The sequence below is a fragment of the Lissotriton vulgaris genome, chromosome 3_1 (assembly GCF_964263255.1).
Source record: "Lissotriton vulgaris chromosome 3_1, aLisVul1.2, whole genome shotgun sequence".
NCBI classification, from domain to species: domain Eukaryota; kingdom Metazoa; phylum Chordata; class Amphibia; order Caudata; family Salamandridae; genus Lissotriton; species Lissotriton vulgaris.
Window position 1 is genome coordinate 1,147,644,261 of NC_141689.1, and position 22,670 is coordinate 1,147,666,930.

The following is a 22,670-nucleotide window of genomic DNA, read 5'->3' on the forward strand; positions in this document are numbered from 1 at the left end:
GCGCATAAAGAATAATCATTAAAATAATTTTCACTTTCCATTTCTAGCTGGAGAGCGGCTTACCTGTTCAAGAAATTGCAAGTAAGTATACTTCATGGGAACTAGATGATTAGTGGAACTCTTATGCTTCTTACGTTGTTCCTGAAGGGACTCTACCAGTGTGACACAGGTAGCAAGCCTAATGTCCCTGTCTCTTAAAGTCTGTCATGTGACTGCTAGATAGAGATAGAGTGACTGATGAGTTGTACATACACACACAGGTTGGATAAGGAGAGCCTTGTGTAAACAAAAAGGCTGGTTTATGCATCTTACATCATGCCTGAGGGAACACAACTAGTATTACTCTGATATGGCTCTCATGATCCCTAAACTGTACTGGTGGGGGCGTGATTGGTGTGGCACGCACAAAGTATGAATAGGCTGCAATTCAGTAAATAAGTAGGGGATTGCTCAAATGTAGCAAATGTGGGTTGATGATACATTGTGGGAGGCAAGGCAAAGTCCGGGTGCTCCTCCTAAAACTGGCAACTAAAATCAAAAGTAGCATAAACAGTACAAGTCTGCCCCTGGTTATCATGTTAATTATTTCACTGCCTCAATACACCAGGTAGAGAAGGTTCCCTCTACAGTTTTGATGACTTCCATAAACTGATCAGTCTTTTATACATATATGCTTTGCCTTTGTAAATATGCTATTATACAAGACAGTGGTCCCTACTTGTGGACAAAATAGTATGCAGAACCAATAATCATACACCTGATAAGTGTTACGTCTTTTGTCCAGCCGGACAAGGAATTTATTTTAGCATTCAAGTTGGTAAAGCAAGAAGTATGAACAACCCTATACACAGAGCACATTTTATATAATGTGTTTGCATTATGATATGTAATTCTATTGGATTGATTATGGAACCTTTATTACAGCAATACTTTTGTCATCTAGTCCTTTTTTGCTTCTGCTTTGCATTTGTTGATTTCCAAAATATTATAAATGCTGTTTGCAACCTATTTGATACTTTACTCAATGAAACATTAGTTTTTACAATATAATTATTCAAATTCATGAAGCTGGGCTTCCATTCAGCAGTTGTATTTTATTATGTTAGCATTGACTATAGAAAGACTAGCACATGTTAAAGTGAAAGACAAATAATAACATAATTAAGACAACTTTGCAAATCACCATTCATAATAGAACTTTAAAATGTTACCAACCACAAATAATCAACACAAAGATTGGGATTCATTACTTTGCACTAGCAGAGACCTTTTTGCCAGAGTTTCTTGGAGAACTTGAAATTACACAGTTTTACCAGACCAGCAAGGGAATCATAGATATAAATATGCATTGGCACCAACGTGACCCATATTAAAGTAATTTCTTGGAAATGTTCTGCCTTGAAGAAATGCTCTTGAAGGTACTCATCTATTTTGTCTTTCTTTTTAGGACTTAGCCAGTGGCCAATAAGGTAATGACAGTGTTGCAGGAGTGTACCCGAAGTGAATCGGGACTAATCTGGCTTGCAATAGGGTCGATAATACTCTTACAAGGCCACTTTTTAGGGGTAGATTTTGTGACCTCACAGCAGGACAATGTTACAATCCCTCAGCTAAAAATAGAAAAATGCTCTTCTTCGAAATATGTTTATAATTTTTTAGTGCAGTGGACCAAGACAAATAATATCCATATATAATTAAAATTCTACAACGCTGAGTTCTCAAGTGCTGAATACAAGCTTCATTCTATGTCCTTCTTCCCTCACTCTCCTCTGCCTGAGCCCACATCTCCCCTCCTTCTCTTCTTACGTATGCCTTTAGGCCCTCACATCTAACTCTCTCCGCCAGCTCTCCTCAAGAATACACTCAGCTAAACTCCTACGCACATATTGTGTTTTTCTTGAGTCGCGCATGGTGACACAAGGACAACGCAAAGGCTTCATTAATACTTACAATGTTACACAAGCCCTGATATGCGTGGCCTTTGCAAAGAAAGGCCACACAAGGCAGCTGCCTGTGCTGAGTTACATTACATTTCACTGTGGCAGGCCTTCCCAAGGGTGGAGCAATAGCGTTCCCATGTAGCCACCCATGTATTTTGGGGTATTTCCAGATTTGCAAAAATGCCATGCCTTCCCAAGTTAGGCATAGCAAGGAGAAATATCTTTATTGTTCCTTCGTTATTTCCTATTTCCACATGTTCTGTGTTCTTCATTCTGCAGTGCATGTAGAAAGAGGAAAATGCCTCTACAGAATATATAGGTGCAGGAAGGTGTCCCTTACTGCACAAAAACAATCCTAACTGTAACACAGGCAGCCTGTGGTGCAAAGGTGCCTACAATGGCGCTAGGCTGCTACCAGTGTGCAGCGCAAGTAGAGAACAGAAATGCCCCATATCTCAGCAAATATGGAGCATTTCTGCTCACTCCCTTTCATGCAATGAAGCACAGCAACGTTGCTTGCTGCCCTATAATGCAGGAACGTTTATTAAATATGCTACCTACTGTCATCCCACTTCGTGGGACAGCTAGGGGGCTATAGGTCCCAATGCTACTGAGGCAAAAGCATCAAGGCTCCGTGTTGGATTATCAGAGTGCCTTAAGTCCCTCCAAACACCTGGGCCAAGGTACTAATGATCCTCCTCCAACATAGATATATACAGCCATATCCACCCTCTCTACACAGGGCTCTCCAATGCCAAACCCTAGTTTTTAGTTCATGTTTCCTGTAATGTAGCCTTGTCCCTTTCTTCTCACCCTCTTTCCTCTGCATGCGGCAATCTCCTTTGCTGAGCTCCACACTCAACTGTCTTTACCCTCAAAGGTTTTCCTCTATTGTCAATGTCTCCTTTGCTAAACACTTAGAGTCACGTTTATCAAGCGTTCACGCAGTATAATGGAGTAAGCCACCTTGCTGTGCTGCATGAAAGGGAAAGGGTATAAGGTCAGGAATGCACCATATTTAACGTTATAAGGGGCATACCTTTCAGGTGCACAATGGTGCATGGGTGCTGTGCTGCAGACAGGAGTGTTATTGTGCAGGAAGGGACACCTTAATCCACGAAAACAATCCTCTGAGTCATTTTCCTCTTTCTATGGGTGCTGCAAAATGCAGCGCCCATAGAAAGAGGAAAAAACAAGGAGAAATAAAGATCTTTCTCCTCACCTGGAGAGGCGTAGAATTTTGACACATTCACAGGTCTACCAGTAATGGAAAATCTGGAATTGCATCAAAATCCATGGGTAGATGCATAGGAAAACCCACACTCTACGCTTAGAACACCTCCCTGGGGCAGAGTAACACAACACAGTGATTTGCGCTGCGTTGCGGTACTCTAAATATATCAAGCCATGCAGGGCCATGCAAGGTGGCCTTGCGAGGCTTGATAAATCTGACTTACTTGTTGTTGTGTTGCCGTTGCAACCTCTTGCTTGGTGGAAGAGTGACGCAACTCATTGATAAATATGCCCCTTGGACTCAGATCCATCTGCCTCTATTGCAGCCGTGGCCCATGCAGCTAAGAGCTGTGGGGCAGGGGGGAGAGTGGGAGGGGGGGTTTGACAGACCACGATGTAGGGAAATTAATTATTTATTTAATTTCCCTTGTGGCCGTCCGTCGAATCCCCCCCAACCTGGCCCCACCGCTCTTACCTGCACGGTGGCAGCTCTAACGGTCTCATTGGTTAAGCTGACAGACTCACCTCCCTCTACCATTAAGACTTTTAATTTGCTGCATAAAATTACCCATGGATTTAGCATTTTAATTTTTTTTGCTGCTAAATTCTCAACAGATACCTCATTTTCCACATTTATTTTGCTTTAAATCTCAAAAGACTTTTGAAGGTGGAAAATATTCCCTATAATTCTTGACCGGATACAGTATTACGGCATGCTTCTGAAAGTGTGTTAATTATGTTAAACCATATTTATTTTATACACTCTGCTGTAAATGAACACTCTGCTTTCTCACTCTTCTATTGTCTCCTTCGCTAAGCTCCTGCTCACATAGTTCTTAGTCTTTCTATCTTCTATCCTTAGGGTTTACTGTGATCTGTCCCCTTTGCCCTATTTAGCTGCGAAAATACTTACAGCTTTTTAAAAAAATATTTTCTCACTCTTCTTCTTTCAGCTATGAGGACAATGAGTGCTTAGAAAGCCTCCAAAATGATGTTCGCACCATGGTGAGATTACATTTTGTTGCCTACATTTTAATTCCTTTACGCGTCAAAATAAGACTGTAATTTCTTGCACTGAGGACTACAGTAATCTTCTGCCTGTCTACTACAACCTTTTTACTTATAAACATCTGTTGTACACATGTTTGTAGTGTTTTTGGACTGTATACTTTTCAAGTCTGGATTGTGATAATGCAGGTGTCAAAGAGACCTATTGTTAACAATATGCGGAGGGTGGGGTTTTAGTTGGCTACTTTCGACCATAGAAATTCTTTGACCAGCGTCTTTTAGCTATTGGCTTGAAAATTTCTTTATCACATCTTTGCTCAGCACATTGGAATATAAATCTCTCACACAATGCTATTGACTGTTTGGATGTATCGCTTGAAATGTTCTGCATGAGGGCCTACTTTAGAACTACAGCCCACACTGTCCACTGCTACTGGCTTCCTCCTATCTATGTACTAACGCTTTATACATAAGCCCATTAAACCCAGGTTTCCTGGCTCTGCCAATCCTTGTTGTCACTTGGTAGTTCCAGAGAATCCATTCCTATGTGTGGCCCTTGCACACTGGCCTCTGTTGTTGAAAAAAATATTACTGGAGATAGTCTGGCCTTATTGCTCACATGCCACAATGATAAGAGCTCTTTCTCATCTAAGAAATTCTTGCCTTTTTTAATCAGTACTACTAACAATTTATTTATGTAATAATTATAACCTGCTACTCTAAAGTGTGTAGCCCAATACTTACATTTTATATAATTATAGAATCCATGTACTCCCCATTTATCCATTTAAAATAGTTTAAAAGTCGAAAAGACATTAGCTGTACATAGAGTGCATAGGAACTTTGACAGAAATATTACATTTTTGAAAATAGACTCCTTAGAAAGTATGGGTATAATAAAATGAAGGGGAGCAAGTGGTCATATGAGGAAAAATAAAAAGATGAATTATGTTTTTTCAATCACCTGTCACAAATGTCTTAATCCACTCTCTTGGTGCAAACTCCCTTCCACTTATTGCTCCTGGCTGTGGCTTGGCATCATTGACTTTTACATCAAATGACTTGAAAGTCACTATGGAAGATCCAGCTCCTGAACTCAGCATTTGGATTAGTATGGAGCTCCACTGGCACTGCAGTAGCCCTTAGGCCCTCAGTGGCCTCGGCAGTCTCAGAGCCATCCTCCCTAAAGGTACGATATGCCAGAGAAGAGCTGATGTCCCTCTCAAATGCCTACTGGTGACCTCAGCTGAGGTAATTTATGAGCTTGGTCAAAGACAACCAGCTACTCAAGAGGCTAAAATTTTGGATCAGTAATATCTTTCCTCACCACATTACAAGGGGGATGCTCCTTTGAAGAAGTGACACCTTGAGGCCACGGCTTCTGGGAGGAAACACAGAGTTTTGTAGGTCAAACAATCTGAAGCTTCACCTACTACCCTACGAAGGCAAGTGTGTAAGCACTGAGAGAGTGAAACATCTAGAATCTCTGGACTCCAACCGCTGAGCATGCAGGGTACCCATCCCCTATCCCCAAATCATAATGCTCATGAGCACCCCAGCACAGAATAACTCAAGCCTTTCTCTCCAAAATAGCACTAAATGGCATGCCAGAAACCCTTGCAAACTGGGATTATACATGATGAGCTCGTTTAGTGGTTCATGCAGTTGTGTGTCATATATAAGATATTCAACAGATTGTTTTCCAGATGACTGTGCCTCACTGTGCCATAATAAAGTCATGTGGCACAGTTACAGTCCCTTAATATTTCTACTAGGTTGGGTTTTGAGATCGCTGAGTAGACCCTGCTATTGTGCGACAAAAGAATGAGATTGCAGGGATGGGTTTACCCCAGAAGTGAGGTAAAGAGTGCCTGTGACATACATACATGGAGGCCGCAGTGATATACTGAGCAGGGCGAACATCTCACGCCTCCTGCGGCATTTCCCCACCTTAAGTCACTATCAGATTGAAGACATTATAAGAATTCAATTAACAGGACTTCCCTTTTTTCAGATACAGAATCTACGATTATTACGTGGAAAATCCCCGATAAATACAGCCCGAGTACTCAGTAAACAAGCATTGGCATAACCAATAGGTCTCGCCTTTGGGACCTTATAAGTATTTAGTTATGCAGCACAATATCCTTGGTGCAATAACATCAACTGTTGCATGGTTAAACACTTATAAGTTCCCAGAGGTGAGACCTATTGGCTATGCCAATGCTTGACTCTCTGGTGGTTACTCAAAGGCATCTCAGCTGGTCAGTCCTTTGTTCACATATAGTATTCATTGGTGTGCCCCACAGTTGAGGGGTCATCCCTTGCAGAACATGGTTAACAAACTGCCGGAGGTCTTTAGGCTGCAAACAACAGACTAATCCCTTTACGGAATGGCCTTTGGCTGTTGGCAAATGGCCAATTGCTGCTGTTGATTTTTGGGGGTGAGGTGTCGCGAACATGCTGAATGTCAATTGGCCATGGTGGGGGGCATGAAAGTGCCGCTCCCTGGTGCCGATTGATTTACAATGCATGGAATTCCTGTTTGTAAACACTACTTCCAGATCCCAGCCAATGAATGTCGTTTTGGAGTCCAGGAAGAAGGATGCACACGTGCTTCAGTCTGCGTGTGTTTGTGGAGGGTGGGAGGCAAGAGGGGTGAGGGCATGGAGCAAGACCTCTTTCCTTTTATTTAGCAGGGCATGCCAGCCCTTCTTCTTTGGTCGTTTTCGGCTCAAACAAAAGCCCGGCGTTCAGCTGCTAGGCGCGCTTGTGGGTGGTAGGAATAGGGTGGTTAAATCTGCACATGCACACACATGTGTGTGTGTGCGTGTGTGTGCCTGGCAGGACTTCACCGTGCCATGAACATTTCTTAACCTGAGCAGAGGAATCATAAGTCGTGGCCGTGGACACTCACAACTGTGTGGTGCTGGCATGGGTCACGATGCAAAATTGTCCCCGAAGACGAATCTTAGAGCGCCTGTATACGTTTTAACATGTGTTGTTGTAGTGGTAATGTTCCAATTCAATTGCTAATCTCTCAAGAACTGGGAAAACCTCTGCCTGCATCAAAGCCTCCCCTCTTTTTGTTAGTTAATCTGCACTCCCTTTTCTGATTGGCGAACGGGTATTTAGCTGTTTAATAAATGTTAGTTAACATTGAGTTTCAACATGCTACAAAGGTCTTACAAGCACATTAATTGTTTTCCTTCCCAAAGACACACATGAGCAACTGAAAGGAACTGAAATTAAGCAAGGACGCGATAGTGAAGGCTGGGTTAATTAGTAACATGATCCAAGAATGCAGCTGGCACACTGCGAGCCGCTGCTCGCTCGGTTTGCTCTCAAGACCCACAGGCCATGGGAGTGAACGTTTACAGAACAAGAGGGACATACACCCGCCTTTGGCCTGTTGCATGCTTTCATTTTTTAAGGCCACATGCAAAGGCCAATGAAATGTGTAGGAGGAGTCCGACCAACATGGAGAAGTCTCTTGAAGTCTGGAGTGATTCTAAGAGGCCCTTTCCTAGAGCAGCGCATGCGCACTGCACTAGACTCGACCTAAAAATTAGACTATGCGGTAATATATTTTTAGAGCATTTCCAACCACATTTTTGCTGTTTCTGTGTGATTTAAATAACAAGTGTTACATTGCTCCAACTTATTGGTATGGCGAAGCACCTGGCTCTCATTAAGACGCGTATGCTGCTTGTGGTCCTCATATTATGACATCCTACTCTCTCCACAACTGAAAAGGGAGTAGACAGCCATGTCTGACTGAAGCAGGGTCTGCGCATGAGCCAGACCTTATAGTCAGTGACTCAGAATCCACAGACAATGTGACGTTTCTGCCTTGAGACCATTCTAAGTCAGTATTGGGCTTCAATGTGGCCACCAGATGACTTAACAAAGGGGCACTCTCAGGTACTCACCAGACCTACTAAGACACAGGCAGGTTGTCAGGCAGGGCCATGGGAAATGGGAAATGGCATCACAATGGAAACGTGGGACCAGAGCTGAGCACACCTGATAATGTGAGCTCTTCTGACGGCGCCCCAAGCATAAAACCTCCCTCTTGGAACTGTACTAATGAGCTCTGATGGAGGCACTAGAATCAGCGAGTAAATACTCATTCACTCTCTGCTTTTTCTGTAACCTACATCCTCCCTCCTTCAGTGCAGATACAACAGATCAGCTGACACACTCTCCTGGGTCTCATGCAGTAAAGTATTATAAAGGATGAAAAGGACACCCGGTTTCTTAGCTGAGACAGGCTGATGTTTTGTAATGAAGGTCAGGTACAAATAGTCACTAGTTATAAGAAAAGCACTGGTGTAGGTCGATTACAGTTTATTGTTCATGCAGTAGTGAAGAGGATAGGGTAACACAAACTCATAACCCATATTTAACTACACAATTAGAATATTTCAGTTTAGATTAACTAAGTGGTTAAGAAAGTCTGGGACACTAGCAACGAGAAGGTTTGATTGAGAAGCCTGGGAAATGCCGTGTGATGGAAGAAGCTTGTCCTAAGCAGTGTGGGGACACTGGTCCAGTCTTAGTAGTTTCATACAACCAAAGAAGGCTTAGGAGGCTCTGTTGCAACAAGAATGTAGACTGATCGTGGAGAGTGCATACACAAGAGGTATACATGATGCTCACAGAGTTCAACTTCATAAAGGAGGAACAATTGGGATTCATGCTAACTGAACCCATCCTCCATCTTGATAAATCAGTTGCGCCATCCTATGGAGTGCTCCCTGTGACAGTAAGTGGTCGTAATCAACACATTGGGAACGCAGTCATGTCTGTGTAAAAAATACAAGGACTCATGCTGAAGGTGCCAAGTCAGCAATAACAAAACAGCTTCTGGCACAGCAAGAGCCATGTTAGCAGCCAGACAACAACCATGCAGTTCCCTGCCCAGGAGTCTATGAGAACCATAGCAGATTACAAAGAGCACCTGTGCAACACCCAGCAATGACTGCTGGGAGAGCAGCTTCAGCACCTGCCAAACCCTTCAGGAGACATCACGCCAGCGACCGGCGGAGCCTACTGGAAAAGCTGTGTCAGCCCAAGGACAACATCCATGCTGTACCCTGAAGAGCCGTCTGTTAGAGCCATATCAGAGCCATATTACATCCTCATCTGTAGCCTCATTCCTAAGCAGGTGGGTGCAGTGAGTGACTGACTCTGCACCACCTATATGTGGAGCATAATCAGGGCGCTTCCTGAAAGCTTCTTTTCTCTGTACCCTAGTTTGTAAAATGGCATTGGTGCAAGGGCAAAGGGTTCTCTAATTTGCATGGGGACATGCCCCCAAGCAAATGTGGGAATGCCTGATGATAATCGTGCTGGAGCACAGTTTGCGCTGTTCCAATCCGTATTACAGAAAGGGCAGAACAAACATCTGAAGCCCCTCTGGGATAATAAAGATACAAATAGGGTGCAATTAACTGGCGATCATGCCAGCTTAGCCCCTTGGACATTCTACAATATGGCCTCTTTTTCACCGACTGAACCGGTTAGACACACAAACAAAAACTTGGGTAGAAACTACACCAGAGCCTTCTTGCACAAACAGCTTCAACCATTGAACACCTCTCTGTGCTATCCAACACTATCAAATTATCCGAAGAAAGCTCAGCCAGATTCCTACGGAGCACAAAGCTATGACTGTAAACTTAGGATACAGCAATTGTGTCAGTATCGGACAGCAGACAGCACCCCACAGGGCAAAGAGCGATTTCCACAGGACTGGGGATTATGTCAGCGTCTGGCCAACTTCCTAGCTGGCACGAAAACACTTTCTCTGGACAGTAATTTGTTCCGCACCTGCGGACAGCTTACTGCAGGCCACAACATTCAGAGCCCGCACTGCCAAGGTCTGTCAGCACTTGGACAGCTCGCAGGACCTGAAACAATTTTCTCCTAACCTGAACGTATTCTGAGCCGGAGGATAGCTCCCCACAGGACGCAGGGTTCTGAGTTCACAGCACCAAACTCTTTCAACCCTTGGAGAGCTCCCTCATGCTGACTCCGCTCAGCTTCTGCCCAGGACACTGCAGCGACCTTCTGGACAGCCAGCACAAGCGCTGCAGGCAGCAGGCGGAGGAGCGCATGTGACTCGCGCAGCAGCAAGGGGAGGAGGAGGGCTGCGCGATTCCCTCGCGAGAGGGATAATGGCTACCATATAGCGGCGCTCGCTCCCACAAGGAAATCGCCACACGTGCACGCGTTGCCATTAAAGGCAATGAAACGCGTGCACGTTTTAGCCTGAAAAAGGCATCAATGGCTACAGGTGTCTTTCCTATGCAGCACATGCGTGCTGTGAAGGCGAGACCTTAAAAGCTGTCTTTGCAAAGTGGGGTATTGAAATAAGAACTATCGAGCCAGAAAAGTACCCTAACATTTTAAATAGCAGGAGGACATGCAAAGCAACCGCAAGCATCTGATAGGGAGCAAACGGGGCATCAGACCCAAACCTAAGCAATAATCTTCAGATTCCCATAAGTTCAAATAAGCAATTAAGCAAATCATACCGTACAAACTCAATCAACCACAATTCAGAACTGGGATGGGGCTGTATTACTTTAACGATATCCTATAGGATATATACCTGCTCCTACTGCAGCCAATAATGGGAAATACAAGGAGGTAACACCCCTCAAACTCAAGTTAACAAGAATTTCCTAGAATGTAGTTGGTTGAAGACCTTTCATTCATCAAAGATGCTGACATACTCTGCCTGTAAGAATCTTTGGAAATGTTCCCATTACAGATTGCAAGATTTTATGGATTACACCAACTGGCCATTAAAAGCAAGTATTCTGGACACCCATCAAGTGGCCTTTCAATCTATATAGTCACAAGTATAAAGTTTGACACAACTGTAGTTGACAAGGTGCCCATTGCATCAAGCAATTGTAATTAAGGTGCGTCACTTCCACAAATGGGTGAAATCGATCCTGCTACTTAACGTACAGCTAAACACACACAATTGTGGCAGAAAAGCCACTGTGCCTGCCTTTTCTGAGGTGCTCATATGTTTAACTTGCAGGTTTCCTTCACAAGGAATAATGAAAACAGGGGACGTTAATACACACAACTTGGACAACCTGGCAGATATCTCATCAAGTAGCAGTAACTACTTTGCAGATGAAATAACCAACTGGCTACAAACATATAAACTCTCCTCTTTAAAAACTCTTGAAATATTTAGTGGCACCACATCTAAATTCCTGTTTACATGCAGGGTCATTACCACCTTGGATTACTCTTTTGTGAGCGCTTTTTTGTTGGAGTTATGTAAAGCCTTTGCAGTGTTGGAACACTCTGAAAGTGATCACTTTCCAGCTGTAATACAATTTCAACTGGAGCATCCAATTACTGGTCAATGAAACATTCTTGGCACCGCCGCAGGTGAGAAAAAAATACACTATTAAGGAGATTAAAGTGGAGCAAGGTCTGCATGGATCAATTAATCAGATGGAAACAAACACTGAATCAACTAAACACCTGGACTACACAGCTGCAACAAGACCAAGGGGCATATTATCAAGACAGGCGATAAAATTATCGCTGTTTTAGCGGCAGAAAACTGCCGCTAAAACGGCGATAATGGGCTTGATAATATGTTCTATGGAATTCCAATTGAAGCCCATGTTAGATGTCCTTCACATCTAACATTGGCTTCAATTGGAATTCCATAGGACATTTTATCAAGCCCATTATCGCAGTTTTAGCGTCAGTTTTCTGCCGATAAAAAGGCGATAATTTTATCTCCTGTCTTGATAATATGCCCCCAAGTTATCTCAACAGACTCACTCTACAGTAATTCAGGAGGAAAAAGGAATTCTAGCCCACTAGCAATTACGAAATCCGGATCCAACAATCCACCAATGGTACATCTTTGAGCTAAAAAAAAGTAAATCAGCCTTAATTGCAGCGTCCAGAAGAGATAGTAAAGATAAAACAAATCAGACTGCACAGTAGCAGTTCAACAAAACAAGATAAGCTTACTGTGCTCTTCCGTGGAAGACAAAAGCCAAATAAGCAGAATCAGAATGGCTCCACGTACATACACTATTAACCTGTAACAATCAGAACAAATTCTGGCTGTACAAAAATACTTTAAATGAACAATCTACTACCGGAGGGATTGGAGTATCTGTGGAATAATGGGTCGAACATGTTCAGTTAGTAGGAAACCTGTAAATGTAAACAGACTTGGCAGAATCTGAAGAATGAGCACATGGAACACTGCTCTAAGGTCTTCTACAGAGCAACGGTCTGCAAAACCATTACGTTCTTCAGAACAAATGGGGCGCCTGGCCGTAAAAGTTTGCTTGGCTCACTCTTTAAAGCAGACAGAGATTTTTGGGCTGAATTGATGACCCCTCTGTACGCGAGCTGTTTTAATCTGCTGAGGGCCCGCAATCTTGAAAAGGTAAATCCTACATCCAATTTACAAAAAAGCATCCAATTCCATTCCATTATTGTCTAATTGCGTTGTTAGATGCTGAGGCCTATGCAACAATTATATTACAGGGACTTAAGGCAATGGCATTTAAAGCAAATATAATCCTGTTTTATTGAACAGGATTCAGATAACTCGCGTCCACTATTAATAATAGTGTTGCCTTCCCATGTTTGGCTTATTGCACTTCTTTGCCCTCTCATCCACCACTCTTTGTATTTTATGTTTATCCAGGTCCAGTCTATTCTTGGCTGCTGAGCAGGTTTTGTTGAACTGGGGGAGGACTTGATCTGTGGCATATTCACATAGACGTCGTCAATATTTTGATCTCTGAACTTCTTGATTGTACAGTTTTAGTTGTTTCAATAGGGACAAACATCATTTCATTGCTGTTCACAACTTCTCTTTGGAGAGTGGAATCTTTTGTCATTATTCAAGCTTTCATCTGACTAGTTTGTTTAGCTCCCTCACTCAACACATATAATTGATACCCTAAAAGGCCCCATAACTGAGTAATGTGTCTTCCAATTCTAATTACCCAGGCCTCTAATTAGGTGAAAACGGGCTGCACGCTGAATGCCACAAGCAAGGCCATTGCTCCAGTTTGCCCAGCCTCAAGCTGCTTTTTTATGATGTAAATGGCCCCCCATTCTTGTTCCAATGCAGTGGTTTGAATGACGAGAATGCCTTGGAGATAATGAAGAGCTCTATTGGTTTATTAACCACAAACTAGGCAAAGATAGGGTTTCCCCTACAAGCTTTTTTATCTGCATTGTTTACATAAGTGAGGACCCTTTTGTTTTGGGAAATGGCCCCAATTAGGCTTATTTGCAACAATTAGCCCGTAGCAGCTTTGCAAATGGTGGGGGCTGCATCGGGAGGTAGGATGGGTGCAGGCCCTTACTGGGAGGGGTGTTGTGATTGGTGGGGTGGTGTGTTGTTTTTGGGCATATTATCAACTCTACAGAGCTAGTTGGTGTAGTGAACTTAAGAGCCTGTGACTGAGCAGCTCCGTAGCACTGGGGACTGCTTGGGGAGCCTGAATGCCCCAGCGGTCATTGCTGGCTTCCCGCCTCCAACGGGAGACGCAATTGCTTATACACACAGGGATCTTCTAAACATACAGCTCCATGTGTGCGAGAGCAATAGTTTCATCTGTTTCACTGCCCGCTTGACTGAAGGCAGGTAAAAAGACAAAAGCTCCTCAGCCTTCAAACAGGGCCACTTGCTGAGAGCAGAGTTCATGTCTGCTCTTACTTGGTGGGAGCTGTCAAAACTCCAGCCAAATAAGAGCAAACATCTATGTCCCGGGGTGGGCACCCCGGGGTATAGGGAGCCGGCTTTAAGGGGTGGAGGTCCAAAGGTCCATTAATGGCTCCAAGGTATTGGTCCCCAGGGCTTGTGGTGTCCATCTGGCCCATGCCAAATGTTTATTTTATTGCCCCAGGGAGGTGGTCATCCGAGGGGCTTCTAGGGAGCCAAGGAGGGGGTCCATATGGCCCCCTCAATTATTAAGCATAAAGCCATGGGAAGGTGTTGGAACTCAGGGCTTCTCAGAAACTCAAGAGAGGGGTCCGCACAGCCCCCTTCCTTTTTTATAAATAAAGTCTAGGGATGTGGTGATCCCAGGGCTCCAAGAGCCTTAGGAGAGTGCATTGTTTAAAAAATGCCCCGGGACCTGTTCCACCCAGGGGCTCTTTTCAAAACAAGCACAGGAGCCCTCACTTGTATTTTTTTTCAATCTTCACCGGAGTCACAGATCCTTTGTGATTTTTGGTGACTTTTTTTAAAGACCCCAGAATGAAGGCCAGCGGTCATGGTATTCTTACCCTTTCCCCTACTATTTTTAAAAAACGTTTTAATAAACTTTTTTAGGGGGAAGCATCTGAAGTTGAGTCCCAAGATGGCTGCCAAAACTTCCTGATTAAAGTGTTGCCAGCCAATCAGATATCAAAATGAGGTGTGGGATCCTCAGAGGATCCGCATCCTTATATGTATAAATGTTTTGTTTTTTTTAAACCCAAAAACTCCTCAGCAGATTTACACCAAATACAAAAAGCATTCTTCCTTGACTAAGATCTAGCTTTCAGTCCAATTTGGTGTAATTCCGTCCAGCAGTTCGGGCTGTAGTAGTGTTCAAAATCCCTATGGGAATTAACATGGGAAGCACACTTTTTTGACCCCCGGCTTCATGGATCGCCCCGAAAGTTTCCACGCACAACTCGAATCACCTGTGCATTTTTTGGGGAACATTTAGTGAAGAATCGTCAAACCACGCCAAAGATATAGGCAAGTCGAAAATCTCTTTTCCTATGGAAACTAGGTCCTAACTAGAAGAATCGACTGGCGAACACCAATAGGTAATATATATATATTTTTTGATTCAAAACAAAGGTGATCTGCACTTGTGGGGTATACAACAATTATTTTTTATTAAGAACAGACAAAAAGAAATAGACATGTTTCAGCTATGTGCCTTTGTCAATGTCATCTTGCTCAGTTACCAGCATTGTTTTTAACAGATATACATATACCAGTTAATTGGCTGACTGTCCTGATTATACATTATGTTATGTTCCCGGGTTAGAACCATGGAGCGAAGCACCTAATTTCTTATATTGTCGTCTTTTTCACAATAACATTGCTGCCATGAACATTTGCATACATTAGAATTTTAGTTTTGTTTCTCTGAAACTACTTGTTTACACATCTAGTTTTGTACAACATTATCACGATGCCTTGCGCATCATGTACAAGGCCTTGTTACGCACTGTACAAATGTTGTTCTATTTTCATCCATGAGGTGACAGAGCTATCAACATATTCATAAAATCGCTAATCTACAACGTACATCGCAACATTGCTTTATGTTATAAATAATGAGTAACCCGATAAATTAGCAGAGGAGGCCCTTCAGCTGACACCGAGGGTCCCTGCATGTTGAGACTTCACCAGGCAGCATTCTGACATCTCGTGAGGGGCACCAGTTTGTGATGAAGATGGGGTCCTTCATTCTTTCCTGCTAGGTAATGGGGTTGGATCGTCCTTTGAGGGGATTCTTGTCTTCACACTTATGCACATTCTAGGTACACTAGTAGGTTTTACATAGTAGGAGTACGCCTGATTACTGCTTTGTTTATATGCCTGCATATATAGACTGCTTTAGCACCATGGCAAAGCTGTCCCTACTATTTACTCTTTTGGTGCTCGTAGTCACTTTCATCTGCTTTCTGTCTACTGATTATCGCAGCACATGTATTCTTTACAAGAAAAACGTTGGATCAATAAATATATTGAAAATGTCCCACTGTGTATTCTGTATATTTCTCTGAGCACACGTAAGCAGAAGGACTGAGCAAAAGGTTAGGCTCTGTTTCCACGAGCCCTGAAGGAACAAGGTTCTCATGTTCAGCGGTTGCCAGAAACTATTCACTCCTTGGTCAAGTTAGGGGGACTTATGGTGGCACTGTGAGCTAGCTAGTCTCTGGGCCAACATATCCTGTGGGGTGCCCGGAATAAGTCTAGGCATCTCAACCAAAGTTGTGTCCAACAAATGCACAGGTTCTACGGATTAGTAGGAACTACACGACAAATCAACAATGGACTTAAGATGTTCTTGCAAATTGATGGCCTTCTTTCTAATTCCCACAATGGCACTGTTTTAAATCTTTCCCAAATTACATAAAAACAAATTTCCCCCACCAGCCTTACCCTTTGTATTTGGGATTAATTCTGTCTTGGAATGATTGTCACAATTTTGTGACCGGTTTCTTTGGCCTTTGATGAAAATTATGCCTTCTTTCCTGAAGGAAACCAAAGAGGTTCTCTCTTTTCTTGATACCTTGAGTTTTGACTCCGGTTTGGATCTATTATTGACAATGGATTTTGAGGCTTCAGATTCTTTTTTACTATAGGAACAGACCCTCCTTGTTATTGATAATATCCTCAAGAACACTGTCATAGACACCATTACACCAATACCGTTTGTGAAGAATTGAGTGACAACACCATCTACCATAAAGTAACGTGCACTTCAATGGGAAACACATTTGTTCCAAGCCTGGCCTGCCTATATGTTCACCAATTTTAACAGGATCACATCTACAGCAATACTAATCAATGCCTGTTGAACATTAGATTATGGCACTGGTATTTTGGTGATGTTGTTATATTCTGAAGAGGTGACATGACATTGGTAAGGAGTTTTACAGATGGATCAACACAAGGGATCCCTGCTTGCAGTTCACCCACACAATTGATAGGGATACAATCACATTACTAAATCTTAACACCAAGTCATAGGTGACAAAATAACTACAATGGTATACAGAAAAACTCACAGACGAAAATAGTCTCCTTCACTTTGATAGTCCTCATCCGAGGTCCATGAGAGAGAATTGACCTTATTGTCAGTTTCTACACATCAGGCATCATGAAGATCACAGCACTCACCTGTGTATTCAGTGGCTTTTGGTGAACCATTGCAGATAGATATATCTATATGTTCTATTCCAGATGCTCCCGCTATTCGTGTATTCCTGATGAGACATGAATACCTTTCTGGCTTGAAACACCATCAAAGTATTTAGCAAACAAATGTCAACAAAAAGCAGCCTTCATAGGGCTAATGGACTTTCCTTTTAGAATCAATGTTGGTTCTTAAGAAATTCACATTTTTTTAATTAATATTTTCTGTGGTTCTTGAATCAAAGATTTTTTAATTTCAGGATGATATGATCACAATTGTTCCTGTGATTACCCTTTGGAATGACCTAGATGAAAGACTATCATAATCATTATGGTGGTCTTCGACTTGAATGTATGGTGATAGTATTAGATGCAGCTGGTTATTCAACCATGTATATCCTTTACTGTTGTTATGAATGATATGTACAAGTGCAATTGTTTAGGTTTTGCAATTACTCCCAGGCCTCATGGGTTTATGGGTACCTCTTGAAGCTGAGTATATGGTCTAGTATTGTGAGGCCACAAATGCCCTAAAAAAGGTCTCTGTTAAACTGGAGTCTCACCTGGTGTTATAGATTTCTTGAAGATGTATTCTGACTTGGAAACAAGCACTGACTGGTTTAAAATATAACTTGTCTAAGGATACTTTAACTCATAACATTAAAAGAACTAATTTCTCTGCACAAATTTCCTGTTTGAAGGGTTTTCATTGTGCCATATATTCCAGCTTCTAAAGGTGCAAAGTGGTGCTGTATGACTTCTCCATATGAAAGACCATATTATAGACTCAAACTCATTTCTTCACTACCTATAACAGCATGACTGAACCATAAGGTTCTGTTTCTTCTGAATAACACACAATCTTCCAGTTATACTGTCTGACCAGATCACTCCATGGTGCCCCACTCACACTCCTTAGTATTCCTCAGGTAATCTCATAGTCTATCAACATTTCAAACAGCAAACCGTTGCATGGTGAATTATTTATTGTTTGTGGATGATGGGGCAAGCCTGGAGCACCTTCTCTATTTAACAGAAATATTAGACTAACCAGACCCAGTACAACAAAACTCTTGAAACTCTCCTTTTTAGTGTTTGGCTGCTGGCAGTTTTAGCTGTCTGTTGCAAGTGCTATTGCATTCAGTACAGGTACACAGCATATTGTGGATGGCTAATGATAGACCTGTCAGCCTTAGGGTTTTCGTCCCCAACGCTTTTTCCCTTACTTCTCCAAATTTGTTTTTACTCATTTTTGGTGGCTATTGCACTTTGTGCACTTCATCATTGCTAACCAGTACTAAAATATAGGTGTTTACTCGTTAAAACACAATAAAATTGGCTTATCCTCAGTTGGCATTTTTAATCTACTTATATGTCCCTAATGGAGTACTGTTAAGTGTAGCCAGGACCTGTAAATTAAATACTAGTAGTGTGCCCAGAACACTTGTTGTACCACCGACTTAAGTAGCTTTACAAAGGTGTCCCAGGCCTGCCATTGCAGCCTCTGTGTGCAATTTTAAACTGCCAGTTTGACCTGGCAAAATCAATGTTTTGCTAGACTAAAACCTTGCCTTGTAATTGTATAAGTCACCCCTAGGTCGTCCTTAATAGCCCCCAGGGCAGGGTGCAGTGTACTTAAAAAGTTGTACATGTACTTTTAGGCTTTACATGTTCTGACAGTGAAAAACACTTTGTTGAATCCTGATGTTGTCGGGTCACCTAGGGTAGCCTGGCCTAGGGTAAGACAATCTCTAAGTGAGGCACATGTATAAAGGTTGCAAACCACCCAGCAGTAATTCAGTGCAATATCACTCAAAAATGAGGCTACACCAATCTTTGTGTAAAAATACGTTCTGTTTTATAAAAATATTCTTTGCTCTCTTGTCTTCAGAAGATACAGTTCAATACATTTCAGCACTCTTAACCTTATTACTTTATCACATATAGCAGGTAACCATTTTTATCTTTCAATAGGTAAAGTGCAACAATTCAGTTTCCCAATGACACCTTCACTCTCCCACAGGAATTATTCCCTTGTCACAGTTTTAGATCATAATACCATGTGTTACAGTTCAAATACAGTGGAGGGCACAACTAACTCTCAAAAGGCTTAAGGCTAGCAATATCCCAACTGAACCCACCAGGCGTTAAACCCTTCCTTTGTTTGTGAGGGAAGAAGGTTACACACAGCTAGGCCTGGTCTATATCAAGTGAGCGCAATCAGTTTTACTACCTCAAGCCCCCCCCTTTACAATAGCACGAGTGTTCACCTTGAACCTGAACCACCCTGCCCTGTGGAATCCCCACTGGGAACTCTTCCTCTCTACTCCCAGGACGTGAGAGTGTCACTGGAGATACTATGGCTCCTTATTTTAGTAACCTTTATTTCATGAAGGATTTCTGGTAACACGCTGAATCCAGAAAGATTGTGGTCTCTTTTCAGACTTCGTTCCTTGCTGCCCAAACTCTCGGTGTAGTCCGCCTCTCCGGACTAGTCCCACTGCCTTCCCCACCTTCCCGGCTTACTTTGTTTGGTAGTAGCCGAAGGCGGTCTCTCCCCCCGACCTTCCGGTTGGAAAGTGCTTCTCGGGCTGCCCTTGCGGAAATCCTCGCTCTCCCCTCGCTCTCTAGAGAGCAGACCTACCTCCGGACCTCACTCGACAGCCCCTGGCGCTTCACCAGCTGAGGGACGATGCGCTGTTACCTCGCGGTGCACTCTGGCGCCAGGAAACCTCCACACTTTCCTCAGCGGCTCCTCCCACAGGTGTCTGCCTACCGCCGACCTTACACGCTGTGCTCCGCCTCTAGCTGACCTCTTCCGGGGTATTCTCCTCCTCCAAGCCTGCAACTGGTCTTCCGGTGGCACTACCTCTTCGGCGCTGCAGCAACTCCTCACACGACTCGGCAGCCTTTCTCGATGGCGTTTCAGATCGCGGAGGCAGCAGCTGTGAAGTAAGCCCTCTTCCACCTTGCACCGACAGTCAAGATTTAGCACCGCGCTTCTGCAGGGATGGGGTCCGATTTGGCACACAGACAGGAGGTTCTTCACCACTGACAGGGGGATGCTGCTTCCTCACTAAGGCGGAGGCACGCCAGAGCCCAATTCAGCTCCCTTTACACTCCACGCTGAGGACTCAGAACAGTCAGGGTTTAGACCTTGGGTCAAGCGCATTCACTTTAGGTACAGGGTTTGGTAGACCAGCAAGAGGGCCCGTCAATCTGCAAGGGAGATCTGCCTTTTGGTCAGTTTCTCCCTTTTCCAGTGCGCGCTCCTTCTCACTAGCCACCTTACTCCTGTCCAGACTCACTCTTTCTTCTTTCTCCCACCAACTCTAAAATGGCTGCCCTATTCTAGCCTTATATAGGCTGACCCTAAAGGGTCCAGAAGGGGCCAGACGGTTCTGGAATGCCCTATTATATCCTATGGGTCAGTTCTCAGGTGTGACAGTTGTTGCAGTTGGTAGCCACCATTTTGTGACTCCAAGTGATTTCCTGTCAGGAAAGGCATCTAGGACTGAGGTGAAAGATTATGAAGGTAAAAGAGCACCTATCCCCTCAGACCAGCACCATAAAAATGTAGTGGACACAACAAAAACAAAGGCAGGAGGGGCAAAAAGGGGACAAAATAAATAATAAATGGGAGGGACTACGCAAAGGGCCAGACAGGTCTAACACGCGTCCCCCCCAGCTGAAAGTGGGGAGAACTACCCAACCCCTTGGGAGTCCTAATCACTAAGGCGGAAATACCTAGAGAGACCGTCTGCATTGGCGTTGTCCACTCCAGGCCGATGTTCCACCCGGAAGTCCATTCCCTGTAGGGAGATGGACCATCTCAACAACTTGGGATTTTCCCCCTTCATCTGCATCAGCCAACGAAGGGGTCGGTGGTCAGTCTGAACCAGGAAGTGTGAGCCAAACAGGTATGGCCGCAGCTTCTTCAGAGCCCACACCACTGTAAAAGCTTCCCTCTCAATTGCACTCCACTTCTGTTCCCGGGGAAGCAGTCTCCTGGATAGGAAAACCACAGGCTGATCCAGGCCCTCTTCATTCAGTTGCGATAGCACTGCCCCAATGCCATGTTCTGATGCATCTATCTGGACAATGAACTCCTTGGAGAAGTCTGGGGCCCTCAGGATCGGTGCTGCACACATTGCCTGCTACCTGTCGAGGTTGTTTCTTTAAGGTGAGCTCTGTGAGGGGTGCTACAATAGTGCCATACCCTTCACAAAGCGACGGTAGTAGCCTGTGAGGCCCAGAAAAGCTCGGACCTCAGTCTGTGTCTTGTGGGGTTCCCAGGCCATGATTGCCTCATTCTTCGCCTGCAGGGGCTGCACTGTCCCCCTACCCACCAAGTGTCTAAGGTATACAACCGACCCCTGCCCAATCTGACATTTGCTGGCCTTGATTGTCAATCCAGCTTGTTTCAGGGCCTGGAGAACTGCTTGCAAGTGTTGCAAATGGTCCTCCCAACTGCTACTGAAGACAGCAATGTCATCCAGATAAGCAGCGGAGAAACCCTCCATTCCGGAGAGGACCTGATTCACCAGCCGCTGAAAAGTGGCAGGGGCATTTTTGAGTCCAAAGGGCATCATACAAAATTGGAAGTGTCCCTCAGGCGTGGAGAAGGCTGACCTTTCCTTTGCTCCATCTGTCAAGGAGATCTGCCAGTACCCTGAAGTGAGGTCAAAGGTACTTAGGTATTGGGCAGCTCCTAGCCGGTCAATTAATTAATCCGCCCTAGGGATCGGATGGGCATCAGTTTTTGTAACTGAGTTCAGTCCCCGGTAATCCACACAGAACCTCAGTTCTGGAGAGGTGCCCGGTGGAGCGGCTTTTGGCACTAGAACCACCAGACTAGACCAGGGGCTGCTGGAAGGTTCTATAACTCCTAGCTCCAGCATCTTGGCAACCTCACCATGGATGCTGGCCTTCACCTTGTCGGACAGCCGGTAGGTCTTTGACTTCACTGGTGGGCTGTCCCCTGTGTCCACATCATGGGTACACAGGTGAGTCCTTTCCGGGACAAGGGAGAACAACGTAGAGTACTGCTCCAGTATCTGGCGACAGTCTTCCCGCTGTTCAGGAGTTAGGGTGGGAGAGAGAATCACTCCCTCCACTGACCCATCCTTTTGTTGAGACGAGAACAAGTCTGGGAGAGGTTCACTTTCCGCTTCCTCTCCCCCATCAGTCACCATCATTAAGATGACCTCGGGCCTCTCATGGTGGGGTTTGAGTCGGTTGGCATGAAGCACCCGTAGGGGCTGTCGTGGGGTCTTAAGGTCCACCAAGTATGTGGCCTTACCCTTCTTTTCCAACACCTCAAAGGGGCCTGTCCAGTGATCCTGGAGGGCACTAAGCTCTCCAGGCTCCATCACCCACACTTTCTGGCCAGGCTCCAATTCCACCTGGTGAGCGTTGTGGTCATACCACTCCTTCATCACTGCCTGGCTGGCCTCCAAGTTGTCAGAAGCTTGCTTCCACAACTTCGCCATTTGGCTCCTGAAGGCCAGCATGTAGCTCACCACATCCTGGGGGGGTTTCCT